This window comes from Cetorhinus maximus, chromosome 9, assembly GCF_964194155.1.
Source record: "Cetorhinus maximus chromosome 9, sCetMax3.hap1.1, whole genome shotgun sequence".
NCBI classification, from domain to species: domain Eukaryota; kingdom Metazoa; phylum Chordata; class Chondrichthyes; order Lamniformes; family Cetorhinidae; genus Cetorhinus; species Cetorhinus maximus.
Window position 1 is genome coordinate 129858794 of NC_135887.1, and position 22377 is coordinate 129881170.

The following is a 22377-nucleotide window of genomic DNA, read 5'->3' on the forward strand; positions in this document are numbered from 1 at the left end:
TAATGGGCCCGCCCGCATAAAATGGCAGCGTGGACCCGATCGAGAGTGGCGATTGGCTCCGTGCCTGTCCATGCCTGCTCCAGACTGGCCTGCCCAACCTGGGGAATATTCTCCTCCTGGTGCCCAGCATTGTGAGGGGTGTAAATGACAAAAAGGCTTCAGTGTTATGACATTTTTCCCCCATAATTGGCTTGAATCACACTTCAAAAGTCAAGTGGTAACAGGACTCAGTTCTCTGGTGTAAATGTATTCACATTGCAGCAACAGGTGCAGTTCCAATTGATCGAGGGAGAAACCAGCGGAGGAAGAGAAAAATTGCATTTCGAGTGAACATTAACAGCAAAAAAATTCAGAATGCTTCTGGGGAGCCTCAAGCTTATTCAAAGCCTTTGCCAACAGTAACAACTTGCATTTTTATAGCACCTTTAGCATAGCAAAATGCCCCAAGGTGCTTCACAGGAGTTATTACCAAAGAGAATTTGATATTGAGCCACATAAAGTGATTTTTGAACATTACACCAAAAGCTAGGTTTTAAGTAGCGTCTTAAGGGAGGAGAGAGACGTCACAGAGGTGGAGAGGTTTAGGGAGGCACTTCCAGCACTTAGGGATAAGGCAGCTAAAGGCATGGATGCCAGTAGTGCGGTGATTAAAATCAGGAGTGCGCATGTGGTCAGATTTGGAGGAGCACAGAGATTTCAGAGGTTTGTAGTTCTGGAGGAGGTTGCAGAGGTAGAGAGGGCATGTTTCAAGTTTTTGGCTATCAGGCTCGCTTTGTCCGGTGAATGATAGCTCTACCCTTGATATTAACACATGAGTTCGTGCTTGAAACAATACAGGCAGGAGAGAGACCAATTAACTGAACAAACACTGGTGGTTTATTGGAACTAAGAACAGAGCACGAACACCGTGTGTGCTTCTTCAATCACCTCCAGCTCTAGACTTCCAGTTACCAAGAAGCCTGCGCTCTGCAGCGATTGGTCAATACAGTCACATGGTCAACTAACTACATTCTCTCAAAGGTACATAGCACTCCATTTTACCACAGCGTGGGAGGATTTGAAAACAAGATGGGAATTTTAAAATCATTGAAACCATTTCCAGACTGGTCAGCGAGCCAAAGGGGTGATGTGTGAACAGGTTTTGGCACGAGTTAGGATAAGAGCAGAAGATTTTGACTGAAATTTGCAGAAGGTGTAAACTGGGTGGCCAGGCAGGGGGAGTTTTAGAATAGCTGTGTCTGGTCATAACCAGAGCAAGATGAGGATGTTCACAGCAGAAGCTCTGATGCAAGGACAGAGACGGATGATTTTTTTGGAGGTGGGAGCATGTGCTCTTAGTAATGGGGAAGATATGGGTCAGATCCTCAACTCAGGGTCAAATAGGACGCCAAGGTTGCAAGTAGTCTGGTTCAACCTCAGATAGTGGCAAGAGAAAGGGCCGGAGTCAGTGGTTAGGGAACGAAGATGGTGGCAGGGACCGAAAACAATGGTTTTGATTTTCCCGGTATTTAATTTAATTTCAACTCATATTATATTCAATGTCAGGCAAGCAGCGTGATGAATGAGAAGCAGCTGCTGAAATGGCAGAGAGTTAAGATGTAGCAGGCTAAAAATGAAGGGATAGGGAGGCTTGGTGAAGGCATAATTTTAGGGTAATGACAGCACCTCACCACCCTGTTTAATGCCTACTGAAACTAAGGCAGGTCTTGAAGATACATTTACAAGAAGAGCGGTCCTCTGCTCACATCCCACAGAGAGCACTGCAACATCCCAGGAAGAAGGAGTTAATTCTCTCAATATAGAGAAATAATCAGATTTATCTATTTTGGCCAATGCTACACTTCTACAAGGATGAGTTAACATAATGTTCAAAGTAAAGGGAACAAAGGGAAATTGATGCACTCAGCTGATTTTGTAATAAGGCTTTGTAGGAACATTTCATTTTCATGTTCTTCCAATAAAATCTAAAATTATTTGAAGTGAGCTTTTTGTGTAACTAATTGAAATCTGACAATTCTAGTTTCCAGGGCATAACAGTTTAGCTGAATAACATTTTTGAAAATGATCCACCTAAATGAATTAATCGTTACGATTGCCCAGCTCACTGCAAGTGGAGTTCCCTGTGATCGTGCATAGCATTTAAGGTCAGACATTATTCATCTAAATCTGATTGTTTTCAAAGTGAGGGGTTAGATGGCTCAGGAAGGATTTAGAAAGTTGAAAGAAGATTTCAGAGTGCAAAGCCAGAGGTGAATGTAACGTTCAGTTGTTTAAAATCTTTAGAAGTGGAGAGTCATAAAGTGTGATTCACACAAAACATAAATTCAATAGTTTATACTTAGAAGCAGAGTGAGAAAGTACGGAATAAGAGCCAAGGATGAAAATAAAGTGCATTGAAGGTTAGTTAAAGTTAGGAAGTGAAGATAAGTGAGGAAAGAAGAAGACTATGTCTGGTGTTTTGTTACATACATATCCAAAGCTGAAACCAGACTAAGTCAGAACAGCCCAAAGATGAAGCCAGCCTACCTTAGGAAAGAGGTTGTGCGATTCCATGCTCACAGCACCTAAGGGACAGCTTTAACACTAAAAACTACCTACTGATACTCGGGGAGGTGGTAGCATGGTGGTGTTGTCACTGGTCTAGTAATCCAGAAAACCAAGGAAATGTTCTGGTTCAAATCCCACCATGGTGAAATTTGAATTCACTTAAAAAAATAAATCTGGAATTAAAGATCTAATTAAAGTTCTCAAGGGCAATTAGAGATGCCCCCATCCCATGAATGAGTGAAAGAAAATAAAGACTGTGGCCCTGAACCTCCAAAGGCACAAACAGAGCAGAGTCTCAGTCTACCCAGCACATGCTGGAATGATTTTTCTCTAGGGTCAGGTACCCATAGCTGTGATGGTGCTGAGGCATTCGAATGCTAAGGGAAATAGGGGAGATAAAAGATCTACCATAATCTTACTGATTGGTGGTTTGAAGGGCTGAATGGCCTATTCTTGCTCCTATTTTCTACGTTCCTCTATTCTGTAAAATCCTCTAACTTTCCTCGATCATCGTCAATGATCATCCTTTGCAGTTCTTTTTTTTTAAAATTAAGTGGGCAATAGTGTCAGGTCCAGAATAAATATTTTAAGAGAGACATAATTGTAGCAGCAGGCTGGTTAGCTCAGTTGGCTGGACAGTTAGCCTGTGGCTCCAAATCGCACCAACAGCATGGTGCTCAATCCCTGTTCTGGCTGAGGCAGACCTGGGGCTTGCCTCCTTGCCCTGCCCCTTATGCCATGATTCAGCGACCCTCAAGTAATCAGGGATGCTAAAAGTAAAAGTGTAGCAGAGGATCATTGGGATGAGTTTTACAAACCGTGTTTCCAGAGTTGTGTCTCACCTGCCAAGCGTCCATAACCAGGAATCCTGGAGTGAACTCCCCATGCTTTTCCATCCATCAAATGAATGGGTAGAAATCATGGAAGCCGGAATTCCTGTACACGCGGCTAATAATTGAGGATTCATGCTAGGGATATAATTCTATAAGATTACCTCATTAGTCAAAGTGTTAGAGTATTATTTAGAAGTTTGCAGAAGACTCCTGCCAAAAAAAACAATAGAAATGTAGAACCCCATAGCAGGTTCATTGAAGATGTACTTCAGTAGACAAAAGAGGATGTAAAAACTGTTGCAAGGTTATACATTTTACATGAATGCAGTACAGAATATAGACTCAGCAATAGTTATTCATGTTATTGAGCGATTAAGTGTGGTTACTCCAAATTTCTGTAAGAATTAACATCTATTCGGTAACCCTTGCTAGTTTTCAGGTGCATAATGTACATTATAACTCCCACAGCGGGCTGACCAATGGAGCACGGAAAGTAATAACAAGTCTGAGCAGCTGTTAACTGCATCAAAAAGGAATCAAAACCCCTGGATTCATGAAATCTAGCACCAATGATGCTTTCTTTTCCGGTTTTATCATCTTGCCCTTCACTTATATGGATTTCTATATCTGGACCCTTAAGTTTCAGCGCTGCCTGCAATACAAAAGCGACTACACTTTCAAGAGTGCCTCATTGGCTCTAAAGTGCTTTGGCATGTCCTGAGGTAGTGAATGTAAACTCTTTCTTTTTATTTCTTCCTACTCTTTTTAAAAGTTTTTAACATTCAGTATCTATTCCATCTCCATTATCTTTTCTTTTAAATAGCGTGATTGAAGAGGTAGCACTGCTAGAATCATTGTGCATTGACAATGATGTGTACGTGTATGTTGCTGGCAGTAGGGGGGTAAAAACCTTCTGCTTTTTATTCATTCATTCACGGCTTTGCTGGCCGGGCCAGCATTTATTTCATCCCTATTTGCCCTTGAGAAGGTGGTGGGTGAGCTGCCTTCTTGAACCGCTGCAGTCCATGTGGTGTAGGTCCACCCACAGTGCTGTTAGGAAGGGAGTTCCAGAATTTTGACCCAGTGGCAACGAAAAGTCAATATGATCTCTGCCTCTACAGAGGCGCTTTGGGATTCTCAACTGACCAGGTCTTCCTATGAGATGGTAGCTGTTGTTCCAATTCCCAGGAGGATAAACCAGTAAAACTTGGAAATGACTGGTACTGGTCCGAACTGGTCTTGCATGCCTTAAAATGGAACTCCAGTTTGGACCAGTACCAGTCATTTCCAAGTGTTGCTGTTTTTTGTCCTTCTGGGGAATTGGTAACTCCCTTGTCCTCGAGTTAGGAGGTTGTGGGTTCAAATGCCACCCCAGAGACATAGGGCAGAAATTCCCCTCTGACAGGGGGGGGTTGTCCGGGGGTAGGCGTGAACCCGCTCGGCGCCCCCGATTGGGGCCGCGCCGCCATTTTACGTGGGCGGGCCAATTAAGGCCCGCCCAGCACGATGCTCGCCCGGAAGCACTGAGCACAGTCGGGGCTATTTCGCACATGCGAGTGAACGAGTGCAGAAATCCCCCTGAGGCACCTCTGTGCGTCAGGGAGATTTGTTTAAGTTTTAAACATCTAAAATAATTAAATTAAGAACTTTTAAAACATGTCCCCTCACGTGACAGTGTCACAGGAGCTGGGACATGTCAGTGAATTTTTAAAAAAAATATTTATTGAATTTTTAAACACTTCATGAAACCTCATCCCGCCCGTGAATGAGGTTTCATGGAAAATGCGGAGGCCGCTTGGGCTCTTCGCCTGTCCGCCAACCTCAAGGTTGGATGGGCAGCTCATTTAATTGTTTTAAGTAGTTTTTAACAGGCCTAACTAGGCCTTTGACAGTTTGGCGGACGCGCAGCTGAGTCGGCTATGCGCCCGCCGAACTGAAAATCTAAATGACGCGCGGTGACGTCGGGAAACCCGCCTGACGTCACCGGGTGTCATTTTGCACGTTGGTGAGCAGGCCCCGCCCCCCGCACATCAAGCCAAAAATTCTACCCATGAGCACAAAAAAATCTGGCTTAACTTCAGTTTTTCAGATGCGATGTTAACCTGAGATGCTGCCTGTTTTCTTCAGGTAGAAGTGAAAAAAAAGCCGTGACACTGTTTGGAAGACAAGCAGGGAAGTTATGCCTGGGGTTATTCCTAGCTAATGTTTACATCTCAGTCAGTCACTAAAACAGATTATCTGATCATTATCGTAATGCTGTTTTTGGGAGCTTGCTGTGCGCATACTGGCTGTGGCCTTTTGCACCTCAAAAGGTGCTTCATTGTCAGTAAAATATTTTGTGTGATCCTGAGGTCATGAAAGGTGTATTATAAATGTAAGCCTGTCTTTCTTATGAAGGGAGACTGGTGAGAGGATTAGACTATATGAGTCACTAGTGACTGTGCATAAATACATGGCAGGATCTCATGAAGTATGGAGGAGAGTATTAACTGGGTCTGCACAACAGCCATCGGGTGAATTGTTGTCTGCACTGCAGTTTACCATTGACCACGTACTGATTCCCATAGCATCCATAATGGAGCACTCAGTATCATAGATTCTAAGAACAGAGAGATTATTTTATAAATGTTCAGACTGCTGCTCCAGAAGCCTTGGGATCAAATGAAAAGAGCCTCTCTTAAGGAAGCAGTCTCACAGGCACTCTCCGGACGGACAAAGAGATCGGTAATGACTCCTTGTGATCCATCGGCACGGGCTGCAGGCTCAGATGGAGAGCCCGTCATTGTTATAGAGCAGCTAGCTCTAATCAGCTCCTGTAAATCCTGTGACATTGTCTAACTGAAATGATTACATTATAACTTATAACACAGAAATAAGGCCAGCAACTCTATACCATGCTCCACACAAGCCTCCACCCAACTGACTTACTTTCACCTGATCAAAATACCCTTCTATTTCTTCCTTTTTCATGTGTGATTCTAGCATCCACTTAAATGTATCTGCCTCAATTATTCTTACATTACAACAGCGGCTACACATCAAAAAGTACTTCATTGGCCGTGGAGCACTTTGAAACATCCAGTGGTCATGAAAAGTGCTATTTAAATGCAAGTCTTTCCCTTTCTGTTCTTTCAACTGTAGCACTGTGAGTGTATCTACACCAGATGCACTGCAGCGGTTCAAGAAGGTACCACTTTCTCAAGGGCCATGAGGGATGGGCAATAAACGCTGGCCCAGCCAGCGAAGCCCACATCCCATGAATGAATTTTAAAAAAAATGTGATAGCAGATTCCACGTCCTAACAAATCTCTGATAATCTTATATTCATTGGTGGCTAATTTTGACTGCACCCAAAAACAAGCATAAGGATTATGATGTGTGATTAACCCCCATCCGCTGATTGCAGTGCAGACCATGTGCCTCCTTCATGCCCCTTTCAATGATTTTAACATCCATCCATTGCTAACTGCACTGTTGATTGGCTGGATAAATCAGCAGGGGTCTAACAGCAAAGTTTAAAGCTAGCCTGCACCTTCCACAGGGGAGGTGCGAGGTGGATGGAGCAACTGCTGGCAGCCATGTAAAAAAGTGTCCCTAACCTGGGAAACATTCAGGAACACCACTGTGCAGTGTCTGGATCTGCAGAATTCAAGGCTCCCCTTTAACAATCTCCAGTCATTCAAGGGCTGCATCACAATGTACGCCCAGAGGTGCTAAGCCAATCAATAGCTGTTTTCTGGCCCTTTAAACCGTCCTGCATGGTTAATGTGGCTTCCAGAAGCAAATAGCAGTGGGTTAGCAGTGATTTCGCATGGATAGGCACTGGACGAGAGGCTAGCGTATGGACCAGATTAACATCAACACCACAGGGTTCAATCCCTGATCCAGCTGAGGCAGACTCAGGCCCTGCCTCATTGACATACCCATAGTGAGAATTCATGTCTCTCAGCCATTGGTTTGATGAATAATAACCTAGGACCTGCTGTCAGGCAGAGAACAAAAAAACGTGGCGTTGAAACCATTCCAACATAAACACATCCAATAGAAGAATCCAGGTGACATCTCAAATGTCTATTTTTCCATAGAAAATCTCTTTGAGAACTTTCTAAGTGAAATTGTTCAATTAGTATTGAATTATAGGTAGTCTGGGTCTGCAGATGTGTCCATTGGGAACTGGGTTGAGATTATCCAAATTATTTTCACTCAGGATCCTTAAATGTCATTAGACAGTGGGGAATTATTAAATCAGTCTTGACTGGATTTGAATACAACTACCATATGGATCCAAATTTTTAAATTGCCTACAATGATAACAAAGGAGGTGCCTAGTAATGTAATGTTGAGCATGGTTGTTGATGGCTGGCATTGCCATTACGGAGTGATTCAACTGGTTTCTTGTAATTGGCACACCAAAAAAGTAATTTAAAAAACATTCTGGAAAATGTGCCATTTGAGCACCAAGAGGAAAATTTTGCCATCTGCTAAATACATAATGAACAATACTTTTGGAGGGATAGTAGAAGTCGGTATGGTAATTTTCTGATTCCATCATGGTTTATAAATATGCACTCTGTAGATGTTACATTGTAATTCTGTGCATGTATTACATTTTACTGTGGATGAGAAAGTTAGAACTAAACAAGTTGATTAACAACACTGAATACATTTATACCTCCTGTGTTTACATCACACAAGTAGAAACCATTTTGGAGACAGGAACAATGCAATAATTATCTGCTTTTGACAAGGGGCAAGTTCCATATCATGCACTCACAGTTTGATAAAATTCAGGAACAAGTGTGAAAACAATTTGGATAGCCTCAACACTTATTGAATAATAAATTGAATAATAAATTCAATCGCTTGAGCTTATGTTGCCATTTGAAGTGAGCAAAAGTCGGAGATTTTTATTTATTCTTTCATGAGATATGGGCAAGGCCAGCATTAGTTTCCAATCCCTGATTGCCCCTGAGTGCAGTTTAAGAGTTGACCACAATACTGTGCATCTGGAGTCACATGTAGGCCAGAACAAGTAAGGACGGCAGGTTTCCCTCCCTGAAGGATATTAGTGACCAGATGGGTCTTTACAACATTTGATGATAGTTTCACAATCACCATTACTGAGGCTGGCTTTCAGTTCCAGATCTTTTAAATTAATTGCACCCCCGCCCCCCCAGCAGGACTGTCATTCTTAAAGGCAGCTTTGCCACGACATCACAGTATCAGTTTTCCAACTCGTCCTTCCTCTGAGCACGTTTCACTGCTAGGGACACAGAATTACTGAAGTTATCCTTTAAATAAATCTTCAGCATTCAGATTTTAGGCAGATTTGAATCTTAACCGAGAGTGAAAATTTATGTTATCACTGATCATCAACTTTTCTCCTAGCTTAATCAGGAATGTCTTCAGAATGAGGTAAAATTTCCTTTGGAAACACTGCAGGGAACTGTGCAGCAGAGAGCGTACACCCGACATACTCTGAACAGTCATTCCGGGATGAAATTTACTTGTGTCCTTCAATAAATTGCAAGGTCCTAGCTACAACAACAAACTGGCACCGGGAGGTCAGGCAAATGGAAGCAAATTTCCTGGTGCTGGAGTAATCCTTTAAAGGAGAAAATGGCTGCTGGAAGGTTCAGGACATCATGAATTGCGAAATACTACTGGGACCAATATTAACCCCCCCTCTAAAAGGAGGGTAAAAATCTTAAATCGTAGAACGCATCCCCAGCTTGCTGCAAACACATCGGCCACCATTTTTACGGCAACAGGTATGTGTTGTGCGGGTGAGCCGACTGAGAGAGGTGGGCCACTTCACTATAATATTTCATTTGATTCCCACAGAGCAGTTAGGGAGCCTGATTTGAATTTAACAGCTGTCAGTCAACATCCCCAGGGCTGAGGAAACCCGACAATTAAATAGAATTGGAAGCAGCCATCAGCAGAAGGCAAATACATTTATAGCGCTCCTTGTCGGCCAGAGGGAGCATGAATACTCCCCTAAACCTTCAAGCAATCCTTCAACTTTCCTTTTGTCAATTGTGGCCTGTCCTCATTGGGCTAACACTCCCCCCCCGCCCCCTCATTCGATACCCAATCTCTAGCCTCCTGCCCGGCAATTAACCAATAATCTCCCTCCAACCCCCCAATCTTGACCCATCTGCCTGCTAATTGGCTGACCCCTGCCTCTCAACTAAACTTTACTGTCCAGCCTCGTGCCTGACAACTGGTTGATCATCACTGCAGCACCCTCCCCCCACCCCGCCCCCCCACCCCTGCCCCACTCCACCAAGCCTGATCTTTCCCCTCTGCTGGTGCTCTGTACCCCCAGCAGCTGCCCCGCCTATCAATCTGGTGAGCTGCCAGGCAGGAAACAGCGAGGGGGAAAAAATGATCACCAGGTCCTGCTGTTAAACCCAGCAGGTCCTCTGCATCAAGAGGATTTCCAGATAGGTTCCTCCACACTTGCTCTGTCGCCACCTCCCCATCAACATCGGAACAACGGAATCAGATGAAGATATTGGATAACCAGAAAACAAAGACTGTCACAAAGTCATAGCTGCTTGGATCTTGGCACAGTTAAAAATTACAATTTCCTGCATGGAAATATTGCAAGATACCTTCTTGTTGAAGAGTATCGGTATCAAACCCGATCCTGTAGACCATAGTATTGGAGAGCACAGAGACTAATGGGTAGGTTTAATGATGGGTGGAATTTCTGCCTAAAATTCAGATCTACACAGCAAATACCTGATTAGTTATTATTTACCAATTATTTACCATTTAAGCTCTTGCAGATTCTATTGACACCAACTGGAAATGCAAATTGGTAATGACAGATTGTACGCTGTGAACATAGATTAGAAGAGTTTAGCAGCCTCATATGTCTACCAGCTCTCTCTCTCTCTCTCTCTCTCTCTTCAAGTACTATGCCCTAAGAGGGTGTTGGCGACCATGGATCTCCATGTTAATCTTGCTCTAGAGGCGTGAATCGTCTTCGCTGGTGGTACATTCATCCAGTTTGTGAGGCTCTTTAGAAAGATAGGGCGGAATTTTCGGTGTCCGCTGGTGTTGGACATCATGGAGGGCGTGAGCGGACAATATGGCGGGAAGGCCAGAAAATCGGTTTCGCGACGTTGTGAAACCAGTTTGCAATCGTCCGCTCTGCCCCGTCAATGGCGGACAGTGTTTCCCACCACTGCACGTTGGGAACCTCACTGTAACACATCTGCATATAATTATAAACCCTGCTCACCGGAATCATATCCCCACGTTGGATCATCCAGGCACGTCGATGTGATTGCACACCAACGTATTTCACAACTGAACATAAGCGATGTGCCCCTGGCGGGCTGCACTTCACTCAGGGCTTCAAGGCTTGTTTGCCTACCTTGCTTCGGGCAGCACTCGCAGTCAACAGCGCCAGGCTTCACAGGCAGCACCACATCACTTTTAGGGGGGGCTCACAGGCGGGTCTCTTCTTATGAGACCAATCGTAAGGCAGGGGTGGCTTTTCAACAGCTGCAGGGCCAGGGCTTGCTGGGAAAGGGGGATAAGTGGCTTCCGGCAAGGGAAGAGGCTGCAGGGCTAGGGCTGTACTGGGGAAGGAGGGTATCCCAGGGTGTGTTTGTGGGGGCACACGTTGATTTGTGCAAGTGGCCTCAATATAGTGAGGAGGCAGTGTCCAGAGGAGGTGAGGACAGATGGAGATGTGAGAATGTGTGTGGGAGAGTGAGTGGTGATGACCCTTGAGCTAGCAGTGAGTGGGATGAATAATTGATGGTCTTGTGAGCGTGAGAGTTTAGAGTGATGAGATAATCACGTTACCCTGGTGGCTGGATGAGATCATTTGTCCTCTTTCTGCACTGGATGGCGAACCTCTTGTGGATAGTGTTGGCACTGACCACCTCTGCCACCGCCTCTCAAGCTGGAGTGGTGACACTGATGGGCCTCTTGCACCAGAGTCGGGGTAGAGGACTGTCCTGCAGGCTCCAACAGCGTCTAGAAGTCATCCTAGGTGTGTGTCACTGAATCGGGGGGCTGCAGTCTTCTTGCCTTTTGGGGCTGTCTTCTGTGCAGCAGTCCTGGCTGGAAGCACTGAGAGGTGTGCGTGCAGCTGCACTTTAAATATGGTGCCCAGAGCGAGGAAGCAGTGAGGTGACGGCGTGGTGGGTGAATCGGAGTCCGCCCACCCAGCTAAATGGCGTGTTTCTCAGGAATGCATGATTAATGAGATGGGATTGGGATGATACGGTGTAAAAAGCCACCACTGCAGCCAGCGGGTAAAATGTTCTTTTTCCCGCCCACTACTGCACTTAGTGCAAATCTGGGGCTATTCTGCCCATGGTTCTTTGTCTACCTTGATCTCTTTTACTATTGATCTTTCCCATCAGCATCAGACTTATTAAATCATGATTTCTTATTGCGTGCCCAAGAAATCCCAACCGTCTCTTCCTGATAAAAACAAAAAGCTAAAAGCTACTGCGGATGCTGGAAATCCAAAACAAAAACAGAATTACCTGGAAAAACTCAGCAGGTCTGGCAGCATCGGCGGAGAAGAAATCAGTTAACGTTTCGAGCCTTCATGGCCCTTCTGCCGAAGGGCCATGAAGGCTCGAAACGTTAACTGATTTCTTCTCCGTCTCTTCCTGATCTTGGTCAGCAGAGTTCTTTTCATCTCAGATTTTACTAGCTCCCCTTCATTGTTAGTGTGACTTGTCCAAGGTATCTTCATTATTTGCCTCAAAAACCATAACACTGCACCCCAATTCTTCCCTGCATTGCTTCACCTATCGTCCAACGCTCACTTCTGTATGTCAACATTGGTGTGACGCAGCATTCCAGGATTCTCAGCTTTGTTTTCAAGGCTAATTTTTCAGCTGATCATAACCTTTTTCATTTTTTGAAATGCATCTTTAGCCATTCCAATCCTTTGTCTTATGTCTTGGTCGCATGTTCCATCCAATGTAAACATGCTACCCGGGTAACAAAATTTGCCTACGTGTTTTATTTTTTCATTCTCCACTGTGATCTCACATTCTGGTATGATTTTCTTTTTGGACACTACTAGACATTTTGTTTTCTTACAATTTATGCTCAGCCCTTTCTTCTCATTTTCACTCACTACTCTATGCAAAATCTTTTGCAGTTTCTCTTCAGAGCTGGCAGTAAGAACGGTGTCATCAGCATATCTTATATTATTAAAGTTGAAACCTCCAACTAATAAGGTCTTCAATCTTTCTAAGAATATTTTCACTTTGCAAACTGAATAAATCTGGAAAGATTTGTGAACCTGTCTCACCCTTTTAATCTTCACAAAATCACTTGGATCATTCTCAACTTTCACGGCTGCAGTTTGTCTGCAATAAAGATTTCTTATAACTCTATGATCTTTGCCATCAAGGTCAAGAGACTCTAAGCTGCTCATCAGTTCTTCATGTTTCACCTTATCAAATGCTTTGCTATAATCAATAAAACACATGAATACACCTTTTTTCATCTCTAGGGTTCATTCTGATATTATGTGTACCATAAAGGGAGCATTTCTCATTCCTCTATCTTCTTTAAAACCACATTGAAGAGCTGAAACTTCTGGCTTTATCTTGCACCTGGCCCTATTTATCAGTAATTGAAGAAGAATCTTAGTCATGCAGCTCATCAGACTGATAGTACAATGCAGTCAAGCTAATTCCACTGGTTGACACTGAAGTTCTATCGTTCAAAAATTGCCACAGCTGTTATTGATTTTTTTTAGACAACTTGCAAGATCACAATCAAATGTGGGCTGGATACAGGGCAACAGGAGCAGAGAAATAAGAGAGATATGAATGGGGAAGCGGACTACCAGGTTCCTGCCACTCAAAGCATCACCTGGAATCTTCTTTGTTCCCCCTTTTCCCACTAGGGAACGCGGAAGCCTGCATCTTGACTACCCCATCATATTTAAATGTGTAGCAGGAGCAGGGCCCAGGAAACAGGATAAAATTTCTGCCTGCCACCTTAAGCACCGGCAACTGTGGCTACTGGCAGGAGAGTGGTGGTGGTATATCATTGGCTTGTGGGAAGTCAATTGAAAGGCCATTTTGGAAGGGAAGGGTCTTCTGGTGCCCACTTCCTTCTCGCTCCCTCTCTCTTCTGCCCAAAGTTACTCATCCCTTAGGAAAGACATAAAGGTCTTAGAGATGGTGCAGAAGAGAGTTACTAGAATGGTATCAGGGATAATGGACTTCAGCCGTGTGGAGTGGCTGGAAAAGCTGGCGTTGTTCTCCTTAGAGCAGAGGCGGTTAAGAGGGGATTTGATGGAGATGTTCAAAATCGTGAGTGATTTTGATGGGAAAAACAAGATCAAGCTGTTTCCAATGGCAGAAGGGTTGGTAACCAGAGGACATAGAATTATTTGGAAAAAGAACCAGAGATGCCATGAGGAGATTTTTCTTTGACGTGGTCAGTTGTTATGATCTCAAATGTGCTGCATGAAAGGGTGGAGCAAGCAGATATAATAGGAACTTTAAAAAATGAATTGACTAAATATGTGAAGGAAAAAAAATACAGAGCTACGGGAAAGAGTAGGGGAATGGAACGAATTGGATAGCTCCACCAAGGGGCCATCAGAGACCTAATGGGTTAAATGGCCGCCTTCTGAACTGTATTGATGGGGCGATGGTGGTGTAGCAGTAATGTCACTGCACTTGTAATCCAGAGGCCCAGGTTAATGCTCTGGGAACATGGGTTCAAATCTCTCCATGGCAGCTGGTGGAATTTAAATTCATTAATAAATTTGGAGCATAAAGCTTGTCTCAGTAATGGTAACCATTGCAACTATCACCTATGGCGGTAAAAATATCTGCTCCCAAGAGGGAAGGAAGGGCCTACATTTGACTAGAAACCCATAGCAATGTGATTGACTCTTAACTACACTAGGTACAGCAACAAGACTGGCATCTAGATAAAAGCAAAGAACTGAGGATGCTGGAAATCCAAAACAAAAACAAAAATACCTGGAAAAACTCAGCAGGCCTGACAGCATCTGCGGAGAGGTACACAGTTAACGTTTTGAGTCCGTATGACTCTTCAACAGAGCATCTACCTGGCAAAGTGGAAAATTGCCCAGGTATGTCCCGTACACAAAAAGCAGAACAATTACTGCCCCATCAGCCTACTCTCGATCATCAGTAAGGTGTTGGAAGGGGGTCATCAACAGTGCTATCAGGTGGCATTTGCTTAGCAATAACCTGCTGACTGATGCTCAGTTTGAGTTCTATAGGGATCACTCAGCTCCTGACCTCATTACAGCCTTGGTCCAAACATGGACCAAAGAGCTGAACTCCTGAGGTGAGGTGAAAGTGACTGCCCTTGACATCAAGGCAGCATTCACCGAGTGTGGCATCAAGGAATCCCAGGAAAACTGGAGTCAATGGGAGAAAACTCTCTGCTAGTTGGAGTCATAACTAACACAAAGGAAGATGGCTGCAGTTGTTGGAGGTCAATCATCTCAGCTCCAGGACATCACTGCAGGAGTTCCTCAGGGTAGTGTCCTAGGCCCAACCATCTTCAGCTGCTTCATCAATGACGTTCCTTCCATCATAAGGTCAGAAGTGGGGATGTTCGCTGATGATTGCACAATGTTCAGCACCATTCGTGACTCCTCAGATACTGAAGCGGTCCATGTCCAAATGCAGCAAGACCTGGACAATATCCAGGCTGACAAGTGGCAAGTAACATTCACACCACACAAGTGCCAGGCAATCTCTATCTCCAACAAGAGAGAATCTAACCATCATCCCTTGACATTCAATGACATTACCATCACTGAATCCCCCACTATCAACACCCTGGGGGTTATCATTGACCAGAAGCTGAACTGAACTAGCCATATAAATACTGTGGCTATGAGACCAGGCCAGAGGCTAGGAATCCTGCAACGAGTAAGTCAGCTTATAACTCCGCAAAGCCTGTCCACCATCTACAAGGCACAAATCAGGAGTGCGATGGAATACTCACCACTTGCCTGGATGAGTGCAGCTCCAGCAACACCCAAGAGGCTTGACACCGTCCAGGACAAAGCAGCCCACTTGATTGGTACTCCATCCACAAACTTTCAGTCCCTCCACCATTGACACAGAGTAGTAGCAGTGTGTACCATCTACAAGATGCACTGCAGGAACTCACCAAGCCTCCTTAGGTTGCACCTAACAAACCCACCACCATCTAGAAGGACATGGGCAACAGACATATGGGAATACCACCGCCTGGAAGTTCCCCTCCAGGCCAGGCATCATCCTGACTTGGAAATATATTGCTGCTCCTTCACTGTCGCTGGGTCAAAATCCTGGAACTCCCTCCATAATAGCATTGTGTGTACCTTTTAAAAAATTCATTCACGGGATGTGGGCTTCACTCGCTGGGCCAGCATTTATTGCCCATCCCTAGTTGACCTTGAGAAGTTGGTGGTGAGCGGCCTTCTTGAACTGCTGCAGTCCATGTAGTGTAGGTAAACTCACAGTGCTGTTAGGAAGGGAGTCCCAGGATTTTGACCCAGCGACAGTGAAGGAACAGTGATATATTTCCAAGTCAGGATGGTGAGTGACTTGGAGGGGAACTTCCCGGTGGTGGTGTTCCCACCTATCTGCTGCCCTTGTCCTTCCAGGTGGTAGTGGTTGTGGGTTTGGAAGGTGCTGTCTTAGGAGCCTTGGCGAATTCCTGCAGTGCATCTTGTAGATGGTACACACTGTTGTTACTGTGTGTCGGTGGTGGAGGGAGTGAATGTTTGCAGATGTGGTGCCAATCAAGCTGACTGCTTTGTCCTGGACAGTGTCCAGCGTCTTCAGTGTTGTGGGAGCTGCACTCATCCAGGCAAGTGGGGAGTATTCCATCACACTCCTGACTTGTGCCTTGTAGATAGTGGACAGGGTTTGGGGAGTCAGGAGGCGACCTACACCATATGGACTGCAGCAGTTCAAGAAGGTAGCTCACCACCACCTTATCAAGGGCAATTAGAGATAGGCAATAAATGCTGGCCTTGCCAGCAACACCCACATCCCATGAAAGAATAAAGAAAAAAAAAACGTTCTCTGATTCTATGTAAGGATGCAATGTTGGAGCCTGATACTGTACCAAAGCACTTTTGTATTCGATTTTGAATAATCCAAGTTTAACAGCAATGACCCAGGGAGTATCACACTTGACACATGCGTGACCACAGATGAGGAGGATCATTTGATCAAACTTCCATAGAAGCCTATTCTCCCACATTAGAGTATCTTGTCGCAATTTGAAAGGCTTCAAGAGCTTTTGTTTTCACTACCCTTAACCTTTGTGTGAAGAAGTGCTTCCTGTCAATAGCAGTTTCTACCTCACTTCCCTCATCCTGCAAATAATAATTTAACTTGAGATAGTGTTTAGGATTAACTTTTTTGCTATTTCACATGATCCCCTATCATTCATCTCCTTTCAAGCTGAGGTACTCCATTTTTTTTTACTAACCATTGACCTCATCTACCAGAGTCACTCCAAACAGAGAGATTGCAGTGGTAATACACTTTCAAAACTGTTTTTCACATTATTTATTTACCTGGCAGCAAGGATAATCCACTTCCTCAAGAAACTCGGAGCAGGTTAGGCAGCATCAGAGGAGAGAATGGACAAGACCCTTTGGGTGCAGCCCTTGCAACAAAGCTGAAGGAAGGAGCTATACACAACATGCCTTGTCTCTTCTCTCCAGAACTCTGGACTGAAATGCTGTTTCAAGAATCTTCTGCTTTTGTTTCAGATGTCCATCAGCTGCAGTATTTTGCTTTTCTGTCAGTGAACAGGAGCCCAGATTTGACACACGTTGCTGAGTGCTTTAGCTTATAAGTTTGATTCCAGTTATAAAGTCTTAATCTACAAAATCAGCAGTTCGCCTCTAGTCCTGCTAATAGGCAATACATTTCAATTAATTTGTTTGACAATCTTTAACCCATTAGCATTTGTCCCTTAGTTGTATGCATCGTTTATAGGTGTCAGGGTTGTTTTTAATGTATTAATTTATTAATTAATTCATTACTTGCAAGACCAACATTTACTGTCCATTCCTAATCACTGATAACTGAGGAGTTTGCTTGCTGGACCATTTAAGAGGGCAGTTAAGAGTCATCCACATTGCTGTCGGTCTGAAATCACATGTAGGCCAGACCATTCAAAGGCGATAGATTTCCTTCCTGAAAGGGCATCAGTGAACCAGGTGACAATCCAGTATTTTCACGGTCACCATTACTGTGATTAGCCTTATATTGAATTAAAATTGAAGTTCTCCAGGTGCCATGATTGGTCTTTGAACTCATGTCTCCCAATCATTAGTTCAGATGTCTGGATCATTAGTCCAGTAACTTTACCACTATGCCTACTGTTCCCTGAACCTTCTTTTCCTAATGAATTTTCCCTTGAGACAGTGATATTGGCATGGATTTTTATCAGCTTACCCTTTTGATGCATTCATCAGTTATCATGAGCAGGTTACAAAACCTCACTGCCTTCCTCTCCCCTCTGCCAGCTTTCAATGTATTTATAGGCTCAAAAATTAATTTGAACATATCCCCTTTAGGAAGGGCACATCGTTTTAGTTTTTAACTTGCCTATTACTGTAGGTATATAAACTGGTGCTTCTAGTAACTTGTAATTTCAACATACAGTCATCTATACTTTCATATTAACTGCTTACGTACTTGGTGTTAATGCCTCATTTAAGAAAAATTAGATGTTAACACTTTAAAAAAAAAAGATTTTCTGGAGAGCAACTGGAATATGTAACAATATTGTTGTTGGCAATCATATCTAAAGACTGAATAATTTTTACATCTCATGAAAATTTCAGGATATTTATTGGAGCTGTAGGGTGTGTTTTTGGCAAAATGGGAAGCTGTTACTCTCTATGTTTTCTTGATGCGTTAAATAAATTATCAAATCCAGATGGGCAATCTAATCAAATATGCTCTGACTATTCTTCTTCAAATCAACACTTGAGCACCTCTTTATTACCAAGGCTAGCATGAGCCAGATGGCCACCAGCCACCTGAAGAGACTAATTAATCAGGATTACATCTCACAATAACTGTATTCAACTTGCCTTAAAAATTGCTGTTACATGAGATAAAGGGACTTAAAATAAATGGTGGGATGCACAAGTGGGAGCTTCTGCTACTGAACCCCTCCACATTTTTTCTATTCATTCTTGGAGTGTGGGTGTCACTGGCATGGCCAACATTTATTACCCATCCCTAATTGCTCTTGAGAAGGTGGTGGTGAGCCATCTTCTTAAACCACTTCAGTCCAGGTGGTGTAAGTACACCCACAGTGCTGCTAGGCATGGAGTTCCAAGATTTTGACCCAGAGACAGTGAAGGAATGGTGAGATGTTTCCACATCAGGACGTTGAGTGACTTGACGGGAAACTTGCAGGTCGTGGTGTTCCCAAGCATCAGCTGCCCTTGTCCTTCTAGATGATAGAGATTGTGGGTTTGGAAGGTGCTGTTGAAGGAGCCTTGGCAAGCTCCTGCAATGCCTCTTGTTTATGGTACACACTACTGCCTCTGTACACCAGTGGTGGAGGGAGTGAATGTTTAACATGGTGAATGGGGTTCCGTTCAGGTGGGCTGCTTTGTCCTGAATGGTATTAAGCTTCTTGAGTGTTGTTGGAGCTGCACTCATGCAGGCAAATGGAGAGTGTTCCGGAAAGAATCATGCTTTCTGTAGCAGAGCCGAAACATAAAGTAGGCCTAACCCAACAATCAAATGCGCTGTATTCAAAATTTATAGTCCTCATAGCACTTTTAATTCACTTGCTGTAGAAAGAGCATTAGCCAGCATTTCCTTAAATTCAAGGGACATGCCAGTTAAGGGTAAGAACAGGGCCAAGGACAGTACAATAAGGAGTTTGACCATTGCTTTTGCAGAGGATTCTATTTAACCACATGTGACATAGTCGAAGCAAGCTAGTTGAATGATCTAGGCTAACTGTCCAGTGCATCACTGAGAGGAATCTGTTTGATTGGAAATGACAGCCTGGTGATTATACATTAAACGCGAGATCTCGTCCACCTGTTTAAGTGCACACTGGAGATCCGGTGGCACAATTGGAAATAGAGCCGGGAGGTTGCACATCCATTGAACAAAATGCATGCTCTCACCAGGAGCATTATTAGAAGATTCGTCATAAATTGCTGTCCACCTCAAGATTAAGGCCTTCAGTTTCACATCTGTAAACAGTGGAACCCTTCCTATGCTCTGGTGTTCCATTTCCCTTCTCTCCAATCCAGAACTGACAGGCAGCAGCTGCCTTGTTTCCTTCAGTTCAACGTCCCTTCAAGAGGGGCAGGCTTCCTTTAAGAGCTAAAGGCTAGTGGGAAAGTGTACTAGCCTTGAATGCTGTTAGGTCTCCTGCTGAGCAAGCTGCCTCAATGGGAATGGCCACAGTAATATCAAAAGATGGATGCAAACAAGCCATTCATTTAAATTTTGGGGTGAGGAAAGGTTAACGAACACAAATCCTAATGTTGTTCTTCAAGAGTGCCTCTCGATTACATTGTGGAAATTATTTAAAATATTTTCGCAATATAGTTGAAATGCACATTTCTAGTCCAAGAGGCAGAGCCCTCCTTCAGTAATGCTTTCTTGGAAAGAACTCGAAATGAAATCACAAATAAAACATTTTATTTGGTGATTTGGCTTAAAAATGCATTGACCACTAATACAACTGTAGCATTTCATAGCTGAAAGGTTGGAGAGGTTGATTTATATGCTGAGTATATGCAAAGCCTTTTGGCATTTTATAGACTGGATTACAACAATCTGCTGTAATTCAGTAAAATTCAGATGGTCTTCTCAAGTAAATAGATGACACTTAAATTTTAAGTTTGATCCCACCAACTAGTTAGGAGTTCTGAGAAATGCGCAGTTTATAATTTGTTACGACAGTCTTAATCTGCGTTGCTAACACATGGGGGAGAGTTTTGTGGAACCTGCAAATGTGGCATGGAATTAGGCGGGATGAAAAATCTTGATTTCCCATTGGTGAGTTGAGATGCAGAGATAAAGCCAACAGTGTGTTTGTGGTGTGTCAAGCTTCACAACAGCCTATGGTGTGTTCATACTGTATTACATCTGCACGCCATGAATAATCATTAGCATAAAACCTTTAAAAGAATTACGTCCTAGCTTCAAGATAAAGCCAGCAGCGGATGAGAATCTCATGGCACCCAGTTCAGGTTTGTTTAAATGTGGTGCCCAGTTCTGTGCAGTTCTGTGTAAGGTCAGCAGTTTTCCTTATTTAACTCTATGGCACAAAGGAAGGGAGCAGGAGAATGGTAGGTTGCTTGGAGGCTCAGGACCAGCAAGGATGAGTTAGTGGTGGGGGTTGGGGTGGGGATGTCGTGTGAAGTGGGGCCAGGGGAATTGAGGAGTGAAGCGGGGAGAGCTCACCTACAACCTTTCAATTATTCCCGCTGAGAGTGATTTTGGACAATGTCCCTTCTAATTCATAGAAAGGAGGGCCAGCTGAGTCTGCAAGTCCAGGCATGTCCCACAGAGTGGCGAGTACAACATTGGCCACTAACATGAACATTCATTAAAGAGTGAACAAAAAAATAAAACATTGTTTCTTCCACAATGATCAAAATGTCCCTAACTCTCCTGTAACCATCAATGTGCGACAACCATGAGGCTTGCCATTACATTTAGATCTCTGCCTAAACTAACCTCAACAAATATCAGTGATGCAGTGAAACCAATGTAATGTGAAATATTTACAAGTGAAATATAATTTTGAAAGAGCACTAATGCCACCTTTTTGTTCTCAAGTCTTACATTAATGGCAATGGAGTTGAGCAGTAAAGTTGTAGCCATGATGCAGAGCCTCCCTGTTTGACCAGGAGGCTCTTGTGTAGTCCACCATTTGCTGCAGCATTTTCAGCTGATGGTGAGTTGCCCCACAGGAAAGCTTCCCCCCCACTGCAGAATCGCATGTGTCTCCCCTGCACTCCACTGTACTTTAAATTTTAATTGTACTTGCGTGAGAAATGGGAAATAGCAAGAAGGCAGAAGTGGCGCATACTTTCAGTTACAACGTCAGGGACGATATGCTGTTGACAATATTACCCCCATGGTATCCTTATTGACACAATACAATGAATGGAAAAATAAAACAAAAATGTTTTTTTTCCTTAATATTAAATTAATGAATTCTGCCCTTCAAAGTCAACCTGTCAAGAAGGAACATCATCTCACGGATACATTCACTGCTGGAACAAATCTTGAATCAACTAGACACTTCTTCTGGAATAATGCTTTTTGTTACCATAGTGATATTGTCGTTTGCAGACATGCAAAATAGCATTATGATTATGCATAAGAAGAATATCAGAGGAAGTGACTTTGAGTCCCTCTACAATGCATTCAATGTCTCGCTACTGAATTCAGATTGGACTGTGGAGAGGAGCCAGTTTAAATCAGGAATTGGAAAATGTGACTAAACATGTGCCAATGTAAATCACAGCGCTGTAATCATTTTTGAGTTGAATTAAAATCATTCAATATGGACTTCCCTTTCTGTCTTAGAGATTCCCTAACGATCCTGCTTCACTGCTCAAGGCAAATCAAAATGGGTTGACTCTTTTCCCTCAGTTTAAACTTGTGTTGAGTTAGAATCCATACAATTGAGAAGCTCAGCACTGCTTATTGGCAGTTCTATGGAAAAATCATTCAAAGCTGAACTATTCTGAATCGTTCATCTGTTTAGTATGGTGAGGATGTGGTGGATTTAGAAACACTTAAAAGAAATGTGTATCGACTAGAGTCAGACAGCAAATACACCTGCAGGGTAATCAATCAGAAGACTAAAACGTAACATTTTCTTGCCTAAATTTTTAAAAATGCAGATACGCTTACTTTTTTTGAAACGTTAAAGAGCATTTTAATGAAATAGCCGTAGATTTCTGCCTCATTTGTTAAATACATGGTACATAGCA

At 43.4% G+C, this 22377-nt stretch overlaps 1 protein-coding gene across 2 annotated transcripts in view; it reads left to right on the forward strand.

The window, feature by feature from the left end:
* luzp2 (leucine zipper protein 2) overlaps positions 1–22377 on the forward strand; it is a 358151-nt gene that overhangs the window by 202691 nt on the left and 133083 nt on the right. The window lies entirely within an intron of this gene.